Raw genomic sequence first — 15,751 nt, forward strand, 5'->3', positions numbered from 1 at the left:
AGTGGCAGATACTTCTCAACAAAGATCGAACCCAAGTAGCGCAACATTCTTCTTGTGTTTCTTTCTTTTCTTAATTTTGTTCCTTTTTTTTTTTGGCCTAGAAAAAGATGATTGTACGTTATCATCATGTTTGATATGTAGTGGCTTTTAGTGAATGGTATAAGTTGTCATGTTTGGTAATTGCTCAAATGTGTCAAGGTTTTAGTGTGACAAAAAGTAGTTGAATAGTATAAAACTTGTTATGATCTACACAACTTTTATTGTTAATAATAAATTATGGTTTGCAAAATTTTATTTGTGAATAGAATTAGTCAATAATGACGATTTATTGGAATAAATGTATTCAATAAACTTACAAAATAATAAATCAATAATCAAACTAATAAAAAAATATCTTAATAATTCAAAATGAGTGTTAAATAATTACTTAGGGTTATTTTAGTCTTTGATTATTATTTTAGTGTTTTATGTTAATAGCCTATATAAGACTTATATATTATTTGTATTATTTACTTTTTTGACTTTGGAATTGAATGAAACCCTAGCCTCTCTATTTTTCTCTCCATCTCTTTGTTCTTTGTTGTTCTCAAATAACTTTCATGGCATCCAAGCTTGGTTTATGGGAGCGAGTTTATTAAGCATAATCACAACTTTCACAGAAGATCGTATAATTTATGTCCATATAGTTCGACAAAAGAATTTTTTTGACAGGGTGTTCTCTTTGTATTATTGTTAATCGGTATTGGTTTCTATGATTCTTTCTTGTTTGATTTTCATGTCTGCAGTGCAATTTTGAACTTTCATCAAATTTTGTATTTGGAAGATTTTTTTTGGTGTGGTTTAACATTTTGTTTATTTCTACAATGACTAGCAATAAAGATGATTCCCTTCAGGGCATTACTGTGAAATTAGATGGAAAAAATTATTCGTATTGGAATTATGGAATGAAGAATTTTTGGAGAGAAAAAAAATCGCGGGGTTATGTTTCTGGAACTAAGAAAAAACCTAAAGATGCTAATGCAGATTTGTTAGAGAATTGGGAAGTGGACAATTTGAAAATTCTTACCGGGATAAATAATTTTGTCGAACAATCTATTGGCACCTAATGAGCAAAGTACGAAATAGTGAAAATAGTTTGGGACCATCTTGCAAGATTGTATACACAATCTAATTTTGAGAAGTAGTTTAAGTTGGAATCAGATATTAGAGCTCTTGAACAGAAAGATATGAGAATTCAAGAGTTCTATTCAGTAGTGACAAATCTTTGGGATCAATTGGCACTCACCGAATCAGTAGAGTTACGTGCTACAGATTCAAGCAGATAACCCAATCCGTAGTACAAATATTTAGATGTCGGCGCCCTTAGGCCGAGCCCTCTAGTTATTTAGCTGATCCTGACTCGCTTAGGCCGAGTTGCGTTCAACACGCTTATCATCAACCCCAACTCCCTTAGGCCGTACTTTAACATTGCACATAACACTCATATAAGTTACAGAACACACATACGTTCAATTACAGGTAATATCAGTCCCGTTCACAACCACATGGGTGCAGTTTTCTTACCTCGAGTCTCGAGTGATGGATAAAGAGCGGTCTCGAGCACGATCCTCAGTCCTGAGCCTTAATGGTAATTCTAGTCACAAGAAATAATGGATGACTATCAAATTCTAATTCAATTAAATGTTTTGGAAACAAATACTAGCCTCTGGGACCTTGAATTCTACAAAACCGTGTAGTAAAATCCTTCCCGAGCCTAAAAATTTGAGTTCCCCAACTAAAATCCCATAAATAGCCATTACTTGCATTTGAGCCGCAACCCAACCCCTTAAGGGCCGCGGCACGCTCCAGTTAGAGGCAAAATGCCTCTCTACTGAAGGACACGAGCCGCGGTGCGCTATAGCTTGCATCGCGGGGTGCCTAGGCAAAATAAAGGCTTTCCAGCCTCCTCGAGCACACGGGCCACAGCGCCTGAAGAATAAGGCCGCGGCCCAAGCCCCCAAACCTAGAAAATCAACTCCATCTCTGCGTTTTTCCTCGAGCCAAAGCCCCAAATTCACACCCAATTCATTAGCCAAACTCAGTTTTAGGCCTATAATTCTCATCCTTATAGCCTAAACATCATAACCGATCTATAAATAATTCCTTACACTCACCAAACACCCAAAATCAGTCTTGGAATCCATTTTCATGAAAGCTCTAAGTTCTAATAACAATTCAGCAGAATTCAACAAGTAAAGACTTGAAACCCTACCTCTGTTAATGGCTTGATTTCCCCCAGTTGTTCTTTGTCTACCCTAGCCTCAATTATTCAAATATTCCCAAGCTCTAAGGTCCAGACTTTCTTTCAGCACTTCAAAAATTCAAACTCAAGAGAGGGAGAGAGAGTAAACGTGAGTGAGAGGGAGAGAGAGTGCTGAGAGGTTCCTTAGTGATTCCTAGTGATTTCTGGTGAGTTCTAAAGGGCCTAAGTACATTCTTAACCCCAAAAGACAGAAATACCCCTCTAACAAACTCAGCCTACTTTATCGCCCATAAGGGTAAAATGGTCATTTATCCCGATTCCCGCTGATTCCTCGAATCATCCTATTAATTACCAATTAATCTATCATGTCCAACTAATTAGCAAATACATACCCATTACTTGATGAATCTCAAATATACGTTAAACTTCCCAAAATACCCCTAAGCTCACCCCGAGCCAGGTATTAAACCCCGTTGTGAATATTCCGCAAATCCGCTCACTAGGACCGCCTCGAGCCGTATACTACAGATATATCCACATAATAATGTGACCTCAATCGTTTAACACATGTAATCACATTTATGTCCTTAACGGACCAAAAATATATTTATGCCCTTATAAACAATAACAGGCCCACATGCATATAAATATATTCATATCATCATATAAATCATGCATGCCACTTAGTCACGCATTTAATCAATTAATCACACACATATCAAATTATGCCCTCCCTACACGTTAATCAAGGCACTAAACCCTATTAGCATTTTTGGGCCGTTACAACTCTCCTCTCTTATTGAGAATTTTGTCCTCCAAATTTACCTGAATAACTCGGGAGATTGATCTTGCATAGCTGAATCAAGCTCCCAAGTCACTTCCTCAACCTTGCTATTCCTCCATAAGACTTTGACTAGAGGAATTGTATTGTTCCTCAAAACTTTATCCATCCTATCTAGGATCTGCATTGGTCGATCGTCATACGATAAATTTTTCTGTAACTCTAGATCCTCATACCCTAATACGTCGGTCATATCCGAGACGTACTTCTGAAGCATAGAAATGTGGAAAGCGTCGTGAACTCCTGATAATGATGGTGGCATAGCCAATCTATAGGCTACGTGTCCGATCCTCTCCAAAAGGTCCTATGAATCTAGGACTCAACTTGCCCTATTTCCCAAACCTCCTCACCCCTCGCAATGGTGAAACTCGCAGAAACATGTGGTCCCCTACCTGGAACCCCATGTCCCTGCGCTTAGGATCAGCGTAACTTTCTCGTCTGCTCTGCGAAGCGAGCATTCGAGCTCAGATCTTCTCAATAGCTTCATTAGTTTTCTGAACCATCTACAGTCCCAAATACTTCTTCTCCCCCATCCCATCCCAATGAATGGGCGATCTACATCTCCTTCCATATAACTTCTAGTATGGAGCTACTCCAATTGTTGATTGATAATTGTTGTTGTATGAAAACTCAATCAACGGGAGGTACTTACTCCATGACCCCTCGAAGTCTAACACACATGCTCTAAGCATGTCCTCCAGTATCTGAATTGTCTTCTCAAACTTTCCGTCTGTCATAGGATGAAAGGTTGTACTAAACTTCAGCTGAGTTTCCATAGCCTTCTGCGAACCCCCCTTCCCCAAACATGGAGGTAAATATGGGATCTCGGTCTGATATTATAGATTTAGGAACCCCATGGAGACGTACAATCTCCCTCACATACAACTCCACATACTAATCTACAGTATAGGTCATCCTCAATGGAAGAAAATGAGCTGACTTGGTGTATTTGTCTACTATCACCCACACTAAGTCATGTTGCCCACCATCCTGGGTAAACCTCCCACGGAATCCATAGTAATGTCTTCACACTTCCACTCAGGAATACTCAAAGGCTGTAAAAACCCCGCTGGTTGCTAATGTTCAGCCTTTACCTGGTGGCAGGTCAAACACTTGGCCACGTATTCAACCACGTCCCTCTTCATCCCAGGTCACCAATATAAAGTTCGTAGACCCTGGTACATCTTCGTGGTGCCTGGATGGAGTGAGTATGGTGTAGTATGAGATTCATGAAGTATCTCTCGTCTAATCCCCATATCCATCAGAACACAGATCTGATCCTAACACCGTAGTAAACATGTCTCTGAAATGAAATAATCCACTACAAGAAAAAATGCTTTCAATAAGACCAAAAAAGTATTATCAAATATATACCATAACACTTTTTGATGTGTTAAGGAAAGCAATGTTATAGTAGGTCGAAGCACTTTGCATAACACTTTTTCATAGTTGGATAAGTGTTATTGTATAGCCTACTATAACACTTTTGTTGTGTTATTTTAATAATTAGATAATTATTTCATTATGCTATTTATAAATAGATTATATAACAATTTTTGTACTTATGAAGTAGTGTTATGATACACTTTATAATAACACATTTTCTGCATTATATAAAATAGTTTGCATAACATAATTTTATGCTTATAAACTAGTGTTATTGTATTATTCAAATTTTTGGATAAGCTTGAATTATTATTATATAATACTATACATTATAATTATTTTTATTGCTTTAATTAAAACCAGCTTCATTTAATTTACTTAAGACACCCTAAAAATTGTACAAATATATTTTTGAGTACCAATTATATGGTTCATAACACATTCATCAAATTATAGATATTTTATTGGGTAAAATCAACATGATCTTCAAATAACCAAATAATAGTGTCAAAAAACATTCAAGAATATTTAAAAAACAGTCCAAAAGTCTTAAGATATTCAACACTGCAAAATTAACATAAACAAAGCATTCAACATTGTCTAATTAACATAAACAAAACATTCAACACTACCTAATTAACATAAACAAAACATTTTCACAATGGTCAACAAAATAGTCTTAAACATTTAGCATATTCAAAAGTAAATGTAGGAATTCATGATCTTCCAAATGTCAGCACAACAAAGCCTTCCAAATCAGATTTTCTTTTGCACTTCACTTGTTGAATCTGGTAAATAAAACATAAAAAAAACTAATGAGGTTAATAAATATCATACCATTCATCTAAAATATTCAATAGTATCATGTCGCATAACCAAATTTACAATAATTGAGTATGAATAATAAGTAAGTTATTATATTACATACATTAGTACAACTATCTATACTAAAGTGACCATAGAACTTTAATTAAATGGTGCATAATATTAATTCATATTGGCCCCATTATCATTTATTCTTTCTATTCTTCCCTTTCAAATCAATCAAATAATACTATCATAAAGCATATTATCATATGGATCATGATCATTGAGCTATTTTAGTACAAATAAAAGTTATTGTTGCATTGCATATCGGTTAATGTTGAACAAGCATTTATGTAATAAAATAACCAAATAAATACCTCTTGGAATAACCTTTTGAGAAGCTCATGCTACTGTGGAACCAACAACTTCTCGTATAGTAAGCATCTCATAGTTAGGATGAAATAAATAAGCACCAAGCAACATCAACCCATACACACATAAAATCTGGTCCAAGGGGAATTTTGTGCACCTCTAAGTCAGGATCACTAGAAGCCCAACGACCTTCAGCAACAATTGAATCTGACTAATCAAGCAAGTAGCAAGCATTCCTTGCTTCTGTAAATTTATGGACCTTTTTAACTTCAACACTCTGCAAAATTAATTTTGAAGACAATATATTAGTTTTTGTATTTGTTTCCTTAAAAAGAAAGAAAGCAATTTAAAGATTTTCCTTAGGAGAAGGAATATTATTGGATTTTGGAATATTGTGGGACTGCCACTCACTTGGTGTTGCTCTACCACTCTAAATATAAATAGGAAGATAAGTTTCATTTCAAAAATACCAATTTTCAGTTGTATAAATGCGAGAAAGAATTGTTACAAAGTGTTCTTTACAAAGTGTTCTTTAAGTAGATTCAACATTTCAGCCATTTGAATCTTCATATTATGTTGCTCTTCTTCCAACAATGTCATCTTGTCTTTACACATATTAACAACAGTTAATCTTGACCTTGTTAACCCCCTTCCTTGTCCGATTAAGTGCCCAGATTTTGGATTACCAAATAATTATTTTAATGTATCCTCATCGTTATTGTCTGTAGTTCCAGATTTTGGGTCTTCGCGTGTGATTTTATCCAATTCTTCGTACATATAAATTAGTACAGCTAATGTACAATAATAAAAAATAAGTATAAACGTCCAAAATTAAATAATAAATACTCACAAAAGCTTTAGATGTTGTTTGATTGATTGGTTCACCATTCTTATTGGTATGGGCACTCTAAAAAGCATCAATCCTAGTTCCTTTTCCCCCTTCAGTTTGTTTTGTCTACACAATACACCATTGTAGAATATAAAATAAAGAATAATATAACATGAGAAGTGAAATCATAAATGCATCATACCCTTATCCTCCTAAATAAGATAAATAATAAATATATAAAATTAGATACACAATATCAGCCAAAGAGTAAATAAAACAAGCATTGTTCATTCAAAGTAAACCAAAAATACTTTCAAAGAGTCATAAGAGTGGCATAAATTTGAATGAAACCAAACATATTGTTTCATTCAAAGTACATGAGAAAAAAATCACAACTCAATATTCTAAATTTTTATGCTCTATAGAATCACAATATTCTAGCCCCAAACACCCTCTATTTGGATCCTTTAAAGTTATATACCAATTAGATGACTCATTCTCTCTTGCATAAAATGCCTTTTTTAACTTGAGATGCTAATACATATAGATCCCTAATAGACTGATTTTTCCCTATATTAAAATTTACAAGTGTATAGAAATCCAACTTCTTAACACCATTTTGAATATTTGTCCAATCGCACCAAAATAAAGGCACCTTAAAAGTACGATAATCAAGCATTATTATATCATTGATAAATCCAAAATACTCTTTTGTATCATTCAACTGCCCACTTCCATGTGATTCCAAGTATACACCACTCTTTTGAGTAGTTTTTTCAACACCTTTTTATGAAACTGAATTCCATTCATCATGTAAACTTTATAGGAAATGACACTACGACTTGGGCCTTCAACCAATTGAGCTAATATCACTGCACCAAACACTCATTTCCATAACACATCATTATAATACTATTTAAAAAGTATTATAATTAAAATATGGTAATAGCCAAAGTAAAAAAAAAGTTGAAACAAAATGGCGGGCCTCAAAATTTTTAAGCGGCAATGATATATTTGTTAAACATCTCTTTTTTCCTCACTCACTCTCTTTCTCTCTCTAAGACACTCTCTGCTCCTTGGTTCCTCTCCATCACTCTCTCTTCGTGGAGTACTCTCTCCGTCACCCTCTCCCTGTAAAGTCCACTCAATTGTTTTCTCTCCCCAACGAAAGCCTCTCCTTCAATTTTTCTCCTCATTGGAAGCCCTCTCTGTTGCTCTCTTCCCTGGGGACGCCCTCTCCCATGCTTTCTTTTGGAAATGAAACATCTACAAGAACAAAGGTAATAGCTATGTGTAATCATGACTCTTCTTCTTCTTTGAATCTGATAATTGATCTTCTTGCACAAACTCCATCAATCATAACCAGCGCCTAGCTAGTTAGGTAGATACATATTTTGTTTGATTAGAAATTAAACATTTGGTATTATCATCATTACCCATCACCTGAAATTTCATGATATATTTGACTAATGATCAAGTCTATGCGGCCCAGAAATGAGCGAGAAGGGTAAGGTCGGTGCCTTCTTCTTTGACCAACAAGGCAGAAAATTCTGAAAACCCTAGCAGAAAGCAAGTGAAATATAGCTAGTTGTATAATTAAGACAAAGGTAATAGCATATGTTGAAATTTATATTTTTATGTAAAATTAAAATCTCAAGATATATGATAAATATAAACTATGCTTTTCTATAGTTTTTCATTTGAAATTTTGACTATACTTTTCTTAAGAATCACTTCATTCATGAGCCATGTTTTCTTATCATATATATATAAATATAAATATAATCTTCGACATTTCCCTCACTACTCTCCCCCATCTCAGTGTATCTCCCTAAATCTCTCGTGACCTTCTCTAGGTTGGGATATGAACTTCTAATATTCCTTTGTTATGTTTGTAAGTTTGTATCATGTATCATGTATTAGGGTCTTAATTTTGAAGGTCAGTATAGGTTGGTTATTGATTTAGAATATTTGAAAATGTCTAATTTTAAAATCCCTAACCACTTTTTGTGATTTAAATATTCCTTTCAGATTCTGTTTGGGGACTTGTCTTGAGGTATCATTGATTTTCAATTTTTGTTTTCACTTTTCACTCATGTTTGGATCTAATAAAACCTTGTACTTTTTCTTATTCACGTGTTATTTGATTGAACTGAAACTTGGTTTTGCATTTTGATTTTATTGTTGGGTTAGCTGACCTATGTTTAAAGCTTTGGCCATCAACATAACATGGTGGTATTTTAGTTTTAAAAATTGACCCTATGACAGTTACTGTTACTGCATTACTTAAAGCACAACCCAGTTAATAATATGACGCAAAATAGTCCTTGCAGTGTTCATCAATGTTTTTGCTCATGGAATAATTGAAATATGTGGAAACAATGAAATATGTTTTTGTTCATCAGTGTCCTACTTGCTGGTAAAATTAAATGTCTGTCTTTGTTTTGTTTTGGTAAAAGTTAAATCCAGAACATTGACATATATAACTCAGCATTGTTGAGTTGTGCATTGAAAAAATTATAGAGAAGTTACTGAGTTGTGTATTTTCTTCTCTACAGGTTTCTATTCCGTCGGGCAGTGCATGCATTACATGCTCTTACCTTCAATAAGGATGAATTCATACCAAAATATCTGCCTGCGCTTCCCTGCGTGAGACCAGCTAGCTCCATCCAGCCTTCTTCTTCCCTGGGTGAAGGTGAAGAAAGATTCAACCTTTGGTTTGATAATACTGTGACAACTTTGGTTTGACCCACTTCCTCTGTTTTTTATTATTATTATGGTTTATTATTTTCTCTTTCTATACATATACAAACAATAAATAGGTAGAGGAAGAAAGTCTTTTGTTTTCAGTTTCAGTGGGGAAGTGGCATGTATCTAGTTCTATCAAGACTCGTTCATGTCTTTTCCCTGAATTAAAACCTCATTTTAATCTTTGTGTTTTACTGGCATGAATTCTTTTTCAATTTTTTCCACGTTAATTTTGTCGTGTATATACAATATATATATATATATACGCTTGGCTGTCCAGAATATGGTGGAAGAAAGTCTTTTTTTGGAATTTATGAGTTTTTCTTATCTGGGTATTAAGCCATTGCTTTGAATGAAAAAAAAATGCCCAAATTTAAATTTAGTTTTCTTGTTATCTGGGTTTTAAGCACATAATAGAGGAAAATCACATATATATATATACATATATATTTATTATACGTTGATATGTCCTTATCGTTTAAACTCAAAATTCATGATTTTTGAAGTTTTTTTTTTCTTTCTTTCTTATTAATTCTTGCGTTGTAATTTCTATCACATAAAAATGGAGTTTTGATTAGTTTTCATTTCCTTTTGACAATTCCAGCCTTGTAAGTGCAAGTAAAGTTGAGAAAAAGGGAAAATGTCAGTGAAAGGTTTGAATTCTGAGCAGCCACAGTTCATTGCCAGCGCTGGAAATCGAAGCTTTTCATGTAATGCCCCACTGATTGAGAACTCTGATGCTCAGATTGTTGTTCCAGATGTGAGTCTTTTTCCTTTTTCTTTTTGCTTTGTATAAATGTAGTTTATTCATTAATTGGGTGCTTATCATGAATGGATACAAAATATTAGATTAAACCCTGAAACTGTTTGTAATAAGTGTTTAAAGAGAATTAGATGAACTAACTTTTTTCCTTCTTTCTTCTTTACATTATTTTATGATAAAGGATTTTTTGTTTTTGTTTTTTTTTTGTGTGGTATCTTTGGGGAAATATATTTTGTTAACCTGTGGGTGAATATAATTGTCAAACTTATTTACCTGGTAAACGGAGGTTATCAACTTCTTTTTCCCAACTCACCTGCTCAGTGAAATAAGATCAAGTTGAATAAAATCATGTCTCATCAGTGATAAAAAAAAGTACTTAAAGAACAAGCTGGAACCTTCATATCGTGAATGGTGACACTCCAAGATGGTAAATTACAATATAATATTTTGAGTTAGGTGGCTCTTCTATTTTAACAAAAGCTTGAGATTGGTTAAGAAAACGTAGAACTCATGATGTTAATGCCTCTAAAAAAAAAGCTAGGAATGTCGTGAGATCATGAAACTTAAAATTTTGTTGGCTCTTAATCTTTTTGTCTCAATGGGCACATGGGTCCTTTTGGCTCATGGAGATTGTTTACGCCGTGGAGATTATTTTATTCTTTGTCATGCATTTTGCTATGCATGGTATATTTTTCCTTATTCAGTAATTGACCACTGTTATGATTGTAAGATACCTTGCCTAATTTATCTACCAAAGTCACGAATGACTTTAAAAGTTAAAAGAGAAAAGGCAGAATTGTTAAGCTCAAATTGCTGTAACTATTTAAGTAGTTAAAAGTAAAAGACTCCAGGGCCAAAATAAAATGATTTGTGGATTATATTCTAAGTAAGCTATCATTTGTGTGAGTATTTTTATTTGAAATAAGTAATCAAAGTTTGTAGTTTGGAGTTTTGATTGTTTAATGGTAGTTTATGCTGGTCATTCTGATTTACATATTGGTGAATGTAGAGGACGAGTTGGAAAAACTTCTTTGCTTATCTGGGTCTTGGATTTCTTGTCTTTATTGCATATATTGACCCTGGAAATTGTAAGATCATAATCTCTAAATTAATTTGTGCATTCTCATTTGGTTTTTCAAAAAATTAGTCTGAATATTAACTTCTTTTTTATGTTATGAATAATGTTTGATAAACAGTTGAGACATGATTTACAATTTGGAGCAGAACACAAGTATGAGGTGTGTATGATAACTTTTGGTGCTTTTTTTTGGTAAACGACATCTCTAGCATTTTTTATTGAAAATGGTAACAGGTGTAAGGAAACATGGTAGTTCATTATGAGTTCTGCATTATTATACAACACATTACACTATTTTTGTACACTTGATACCTTCTTAGTTGTAACATTATCTCAAGATAAAAGCTTGAAGGAATTATTGGATGAAATATGTTCACCTTGTATAGGAACATCATATCCTTATTTATATGGACTCTTCATGCTTTTTAAAGTGCTTTCTTTCTGTATAAATTGGCTGCGTTTTAGTTTCCTGTTACTAGCACAAGCTCTCTATTTTGTATGCTTGATTATTGATTACTGGTTTGATTTTAAATGGGTATTTGCTTCAGGTGTATGAGAAGCTTCTTGGGAGCAAATGCTTTAAATGCTTGTGGTGATTTCATGAAATGCAGAGAATGAAATTCTTGAATATATTATATGGACTACTGAAAATTTGTTGCTGGTTCACTTCATCTGTCTCTGTGTTGCCTCTAGTTTCTTTTAAGGATCTTGATATTATATTATTTGCTTGTAGAACTTATTTTAAAGCATACTAGAGCTTTTCTGGTAAACATATTAATGGTGTCATATGCGTACTTACTATACATAATGACTACTATAATGCATGTTGGTGAATTGGATTGCTTACTTATTTATAATGGTTATATTTGATAATGGTTGAAGCGTGTCTATGAGTTTGATTTTCTATTTTGTATTGGAATGAAAGATAATTAAAAAGTGGGGATCTATTTTTTAACCTTGTTTTCTTCAATCTATTAATTGCTTACAAAAATAGAAGAAGCTCTATTCTATTTTTTTTTCTTCCTATAAGCTAATTTTTAGTTTTGTACCTCTATTGTTAGTGGTCTTGGAATTCAGCGATAGCGGATACTCTGTTTGGCAGTGGAATTTTCTCTTCGTTCATCTCTTAGCTTATTGTTTCTCTTTTGTGTTTTTTGATGGTTTAACACAATGCTATCTTTTGGGCTATTAGCTTTCTGATCTAAACAACACAAAAGAACCATTTATATCAAATATTACTTGATGTAAATACTATGCTTTAATTTATCTTTGACTTTTATCACTTTGCTTAGTTTATGATTGGTCTATTTTTCAATATAAAATAATTTACCAAGTAAACAATAGACTTTATAGCATGTAATTCTCGAGACTAGTATGAATAGAACTGATTTTTTTATTAGAGAGCAAGCCTTATTTTTTTAATTTGTAAATATGATTTTGTTTTTCAGCATTTGGGTTAGCATTTATAACTTGAATTTCAAATTGGAAGGTCACTTTTGTTTTAATACTATGAAAATTTCAGGGTCATGTATAGTTTCTCCTTGAAATTAACATGATTTTACTTCTCATTATATAGTTTCTCCTTTAATTTTTTTGATTTTACCTAACTGAAGACATTGAGACATACAGAGTTTCTTGAATCATGGGGTGACAAGGTATTCAAAGATAAATGGTGGATGTTTCAAGGTGTGTAGAGTTTCTACTTCTATTTTTGTTGTTATTGAATTTTTGGAGCTTGTTTTCCTTGGTCAAAAATAAAATTTTATTTTAGCAAGAGTGAAAAAGATAAAATATACTGTAGTTATTGCTTCACTTTATGTCTTAATCAATTGTTAGTAACTTGATCTTGGGAATTGGTAGTTTAGTTTGTTGGCTGGAATTTCATTGTATTAGAAAGCTTTAAGGAGTTTAGTTGATACAAGAAGAATTGTACATTCGTGTCTTGAAACTTGAAAAACTTGAAAAGCAGGAAAACCTCGTTGAACACATTATTTTCATGTTGCTGGTATGTTCTATAAATTTCTGGCTGTCTTTGTTCGTGTGATGTCTAAATAAACACAAGTGTGAAAAGTACAAAGTACATTTGATTAAATATTTGCACTCTAGTCATGTTGACTGTGATATACGAAATCGGGAGTCTTATGCAGAATTAAATCAATACTTAGAGTTCTCAACTGTAACTTTAATGAAATTTATTTGGAAAAAAAAGATGAATTTTTTAGCTGCTGTTTTCAAATTTGATCCATAGTACAAATTGCAATCTATGAAGTAAGATTCTTCTTCTTGATTGAGGAGGCTTATTGTTTTGGTGTGGTAATTATGTTGTTATGCATTGCTATTTTTGAATTTTACCTTTTGTTGGTGATGATGGCTTTGTATTTATACAGCGTGGAGGTCAGACTGTCTCTAAGATTACTCTAGCAATTGTCTCTATTGTTTGGTTAGCTGCTGGAGTTTTCTTTTTCATTGCTTTGCCAAACCATTCCTGGCTTTGGTTGATTAACATTTTTAAGTAAGATTCATTCTTTAGTTACCTTTCCTTTTCTTTTGTTCTGAATTTTGAGTTTCAAACAATTCAGTTCAATTAATAAACATTGGAAAGCTAGATGATAAAAGCATTTGTTTGCCTCGATTTATTGGCTTAATCGCTTTATCATAATTATCTTTAGGTTTCTAAATTACATTTGCTATGTGTTATCCAAAAAATAGGTGTGGATGATGTGGTAGCCATTTTTAACACTTGGCTGACACCTGGCAAAGGTTCTGTTCGACTATCGACCAGGGAGGTTCCCTTAGCGTAACATTTGGACTTTATATACGACCAGCTTGGTCGTATACTTTGTATATTTTGAGATGATCTTATGCAATTATAACAATATCCAAGATTGTCTCCCATAATTCCTGAGTATCCGATTATTTAGGAAAGAATATCTGTAACAAATTTATGTAATCCTCCTTGAGCCTATAAATAGAAAAGATATAGCTCAAGGGAGGGACTTTTACTTTTGGCTAATTATGAGTTTATGCTTTACAAGAGAATTATAGCTATTATCTTCTGATTTTATTGTTTATCCCTCTAAGGCTTGTGAAACTCGGAGAACCCTAGTTCTTTGATCACTCCTTTGAGAATCAATATCAATAAAAGCTTAAGTGGACGTAGGTCATTACCAATTCGTGGGGCCGAACCACTATAATTTGTTGTGTCGTTTACTGTTCTTTCCATTAGATCTATTTCAATACCTTCTATCACATCAAGCATTTGACTACGTGTCAGTTGACCAAAACAAGGGTCAACACTATGAAATATATTATTGATTCTCTTTCTCACTTGGAACTGATTCTTTCCGTTTTCAGCTCAATCCAAGTCTGTATGACAATCATCAAATATATTCCTCATGTTATAAATGCCTCATTTCTTTTTTCCCCATTAGAAAAAATATCAATTGTTTTAAATATGATCTTATGTAACATCAGTGATGAAATAAATTAGCTATCCAAAAGGTTTCCTTTTTCCTTTCTTATTACTGTATGAGTAGAGAATTAGAAACAGTAATACTATGTTGTCAACAATTTTTCTATATCCTTTGCCCCTATAAGTTATTTTGATGGTTTCTTTTAGGAGACTGCTCATGAGACAGTAATACTATGTTGTACTTTATGCATGCTTTATGTTTTTGAAGTAATGTGGTGCCTGCATAATAGTTTCTTATTCCCAGTTTTTGTTTCTTAATATTTGAGTTGTTTAAAATATGGTTTGAGTTGCTCCTTTTTGGGCAAGTGTTTTTTCTCATTAGTTTTTGTTTTAGTGTGTTTTTGTCTCATCCCATTACACGCAGTTTAGCTCTTTTTTCTCTGTCCTGGACTGGTTACATTTGTTGAGTTCATGCAAAAAAAAATTCAAATTTCACAGCTACAACTATTCTGTGAAAAAGTGATTGTTTGTTAATCAAAATATCCATATTTTGGTGCATGTATATAAGTGAACCTTGCATCATTATTTATGTACACAGATTTAGAGAGCACTAAGAGAAAAAGAAGAGAGAAAGAGAGAGTTCAGTGAGTTATAGAGGTTGGAGTTCTTGTGAGAAGCTTGTTCAAAGAAAGCTAAAACTGAGAACTTTTCTCTTTGTACTGAAGCCTTGTAATTATTCTAGATTGATCATAGTGAAAACTCACATAGGCCAATTCCACTGAACCATGTATATTGTGGTGTTCTTTTGACTACTGTTTCTATCATTCATTAAAGTTTGTGATTTGTTTCTGTTTCTGGCATTATTTCATGTTTGTGTTTGTTCTTTTTTCTGGTTTGTTTTGTTGGTGTTCTTGGCAGGTTATTAAAGGGTTTAATCACTTTCAATATCATCCTCTATGTAACAGAAGGGTCAGACTAATTCTTCTTGTTTTTCTTATTATTGTAAAACACTTGCACTATTCTTTTTACCTTGCCTTTTGTTATTGTAAAACACTTGCACTATTCTTCAGGCAGGTTTCTTCTCATTTTTCATTAATTGATGTCCAAGAGATGGATGCAATAGTGTCAAGTTTTAATGCTTTTGAAACTAAGGAAGCAGGCCCACTAATTCTAACATGGGCAGTGTTTCTTTGTCTGATTTCACCACTTCCGGGAAAAGAAGAAAACAATGTTCTAATTGTATGCATTTCAGTTTGGCTTTTTCTTTTCCCCC

The 15,751-nt window shown here is 33.2% G+C and overlaps 1 long non-coding RNA gene across 1 annotated transcript in view; it reads right to left on the reverse strand.

Moving 5' to 3' along the window:
* Positions 1-5,669: 5,669 nt before the first annotated feature.
* LOC133780442 (uncharacterized) overlaps positions 5,670-15,751 on the reverse strand; it is a 29,356-nt gene continuing 19,274 nt past the window's right edge. The window contains exons 3-4 of the long non-coding RNA XR_009869317.1: positions 6,499-6,603; positions 5,670-5,925 (exon numbers count right to left, since the gene is read on the reverse strand). This is a non-coding gene — a long non-coding RNA (uncharacterized LOC133780442). The remainder of the gene's footprint in view (positions 5,926-6,498; positions 6,604-15,751) is intronic.

Source organism: Humulus lupulus, chromosome 5 (genome assembly GCF_963169125.1).
Source record: "Humulus lupulus chromosome 5, drHumLupu1.1, whole genome shotgun sequence".
In the NCBI taxonomy this organism is placed as follows: Eukaryota; Viridiplantae; Streptophyta; class Magnoliopsida; order Rosales; family Cannabaceae; genus Humulus; species Humulus lupulus.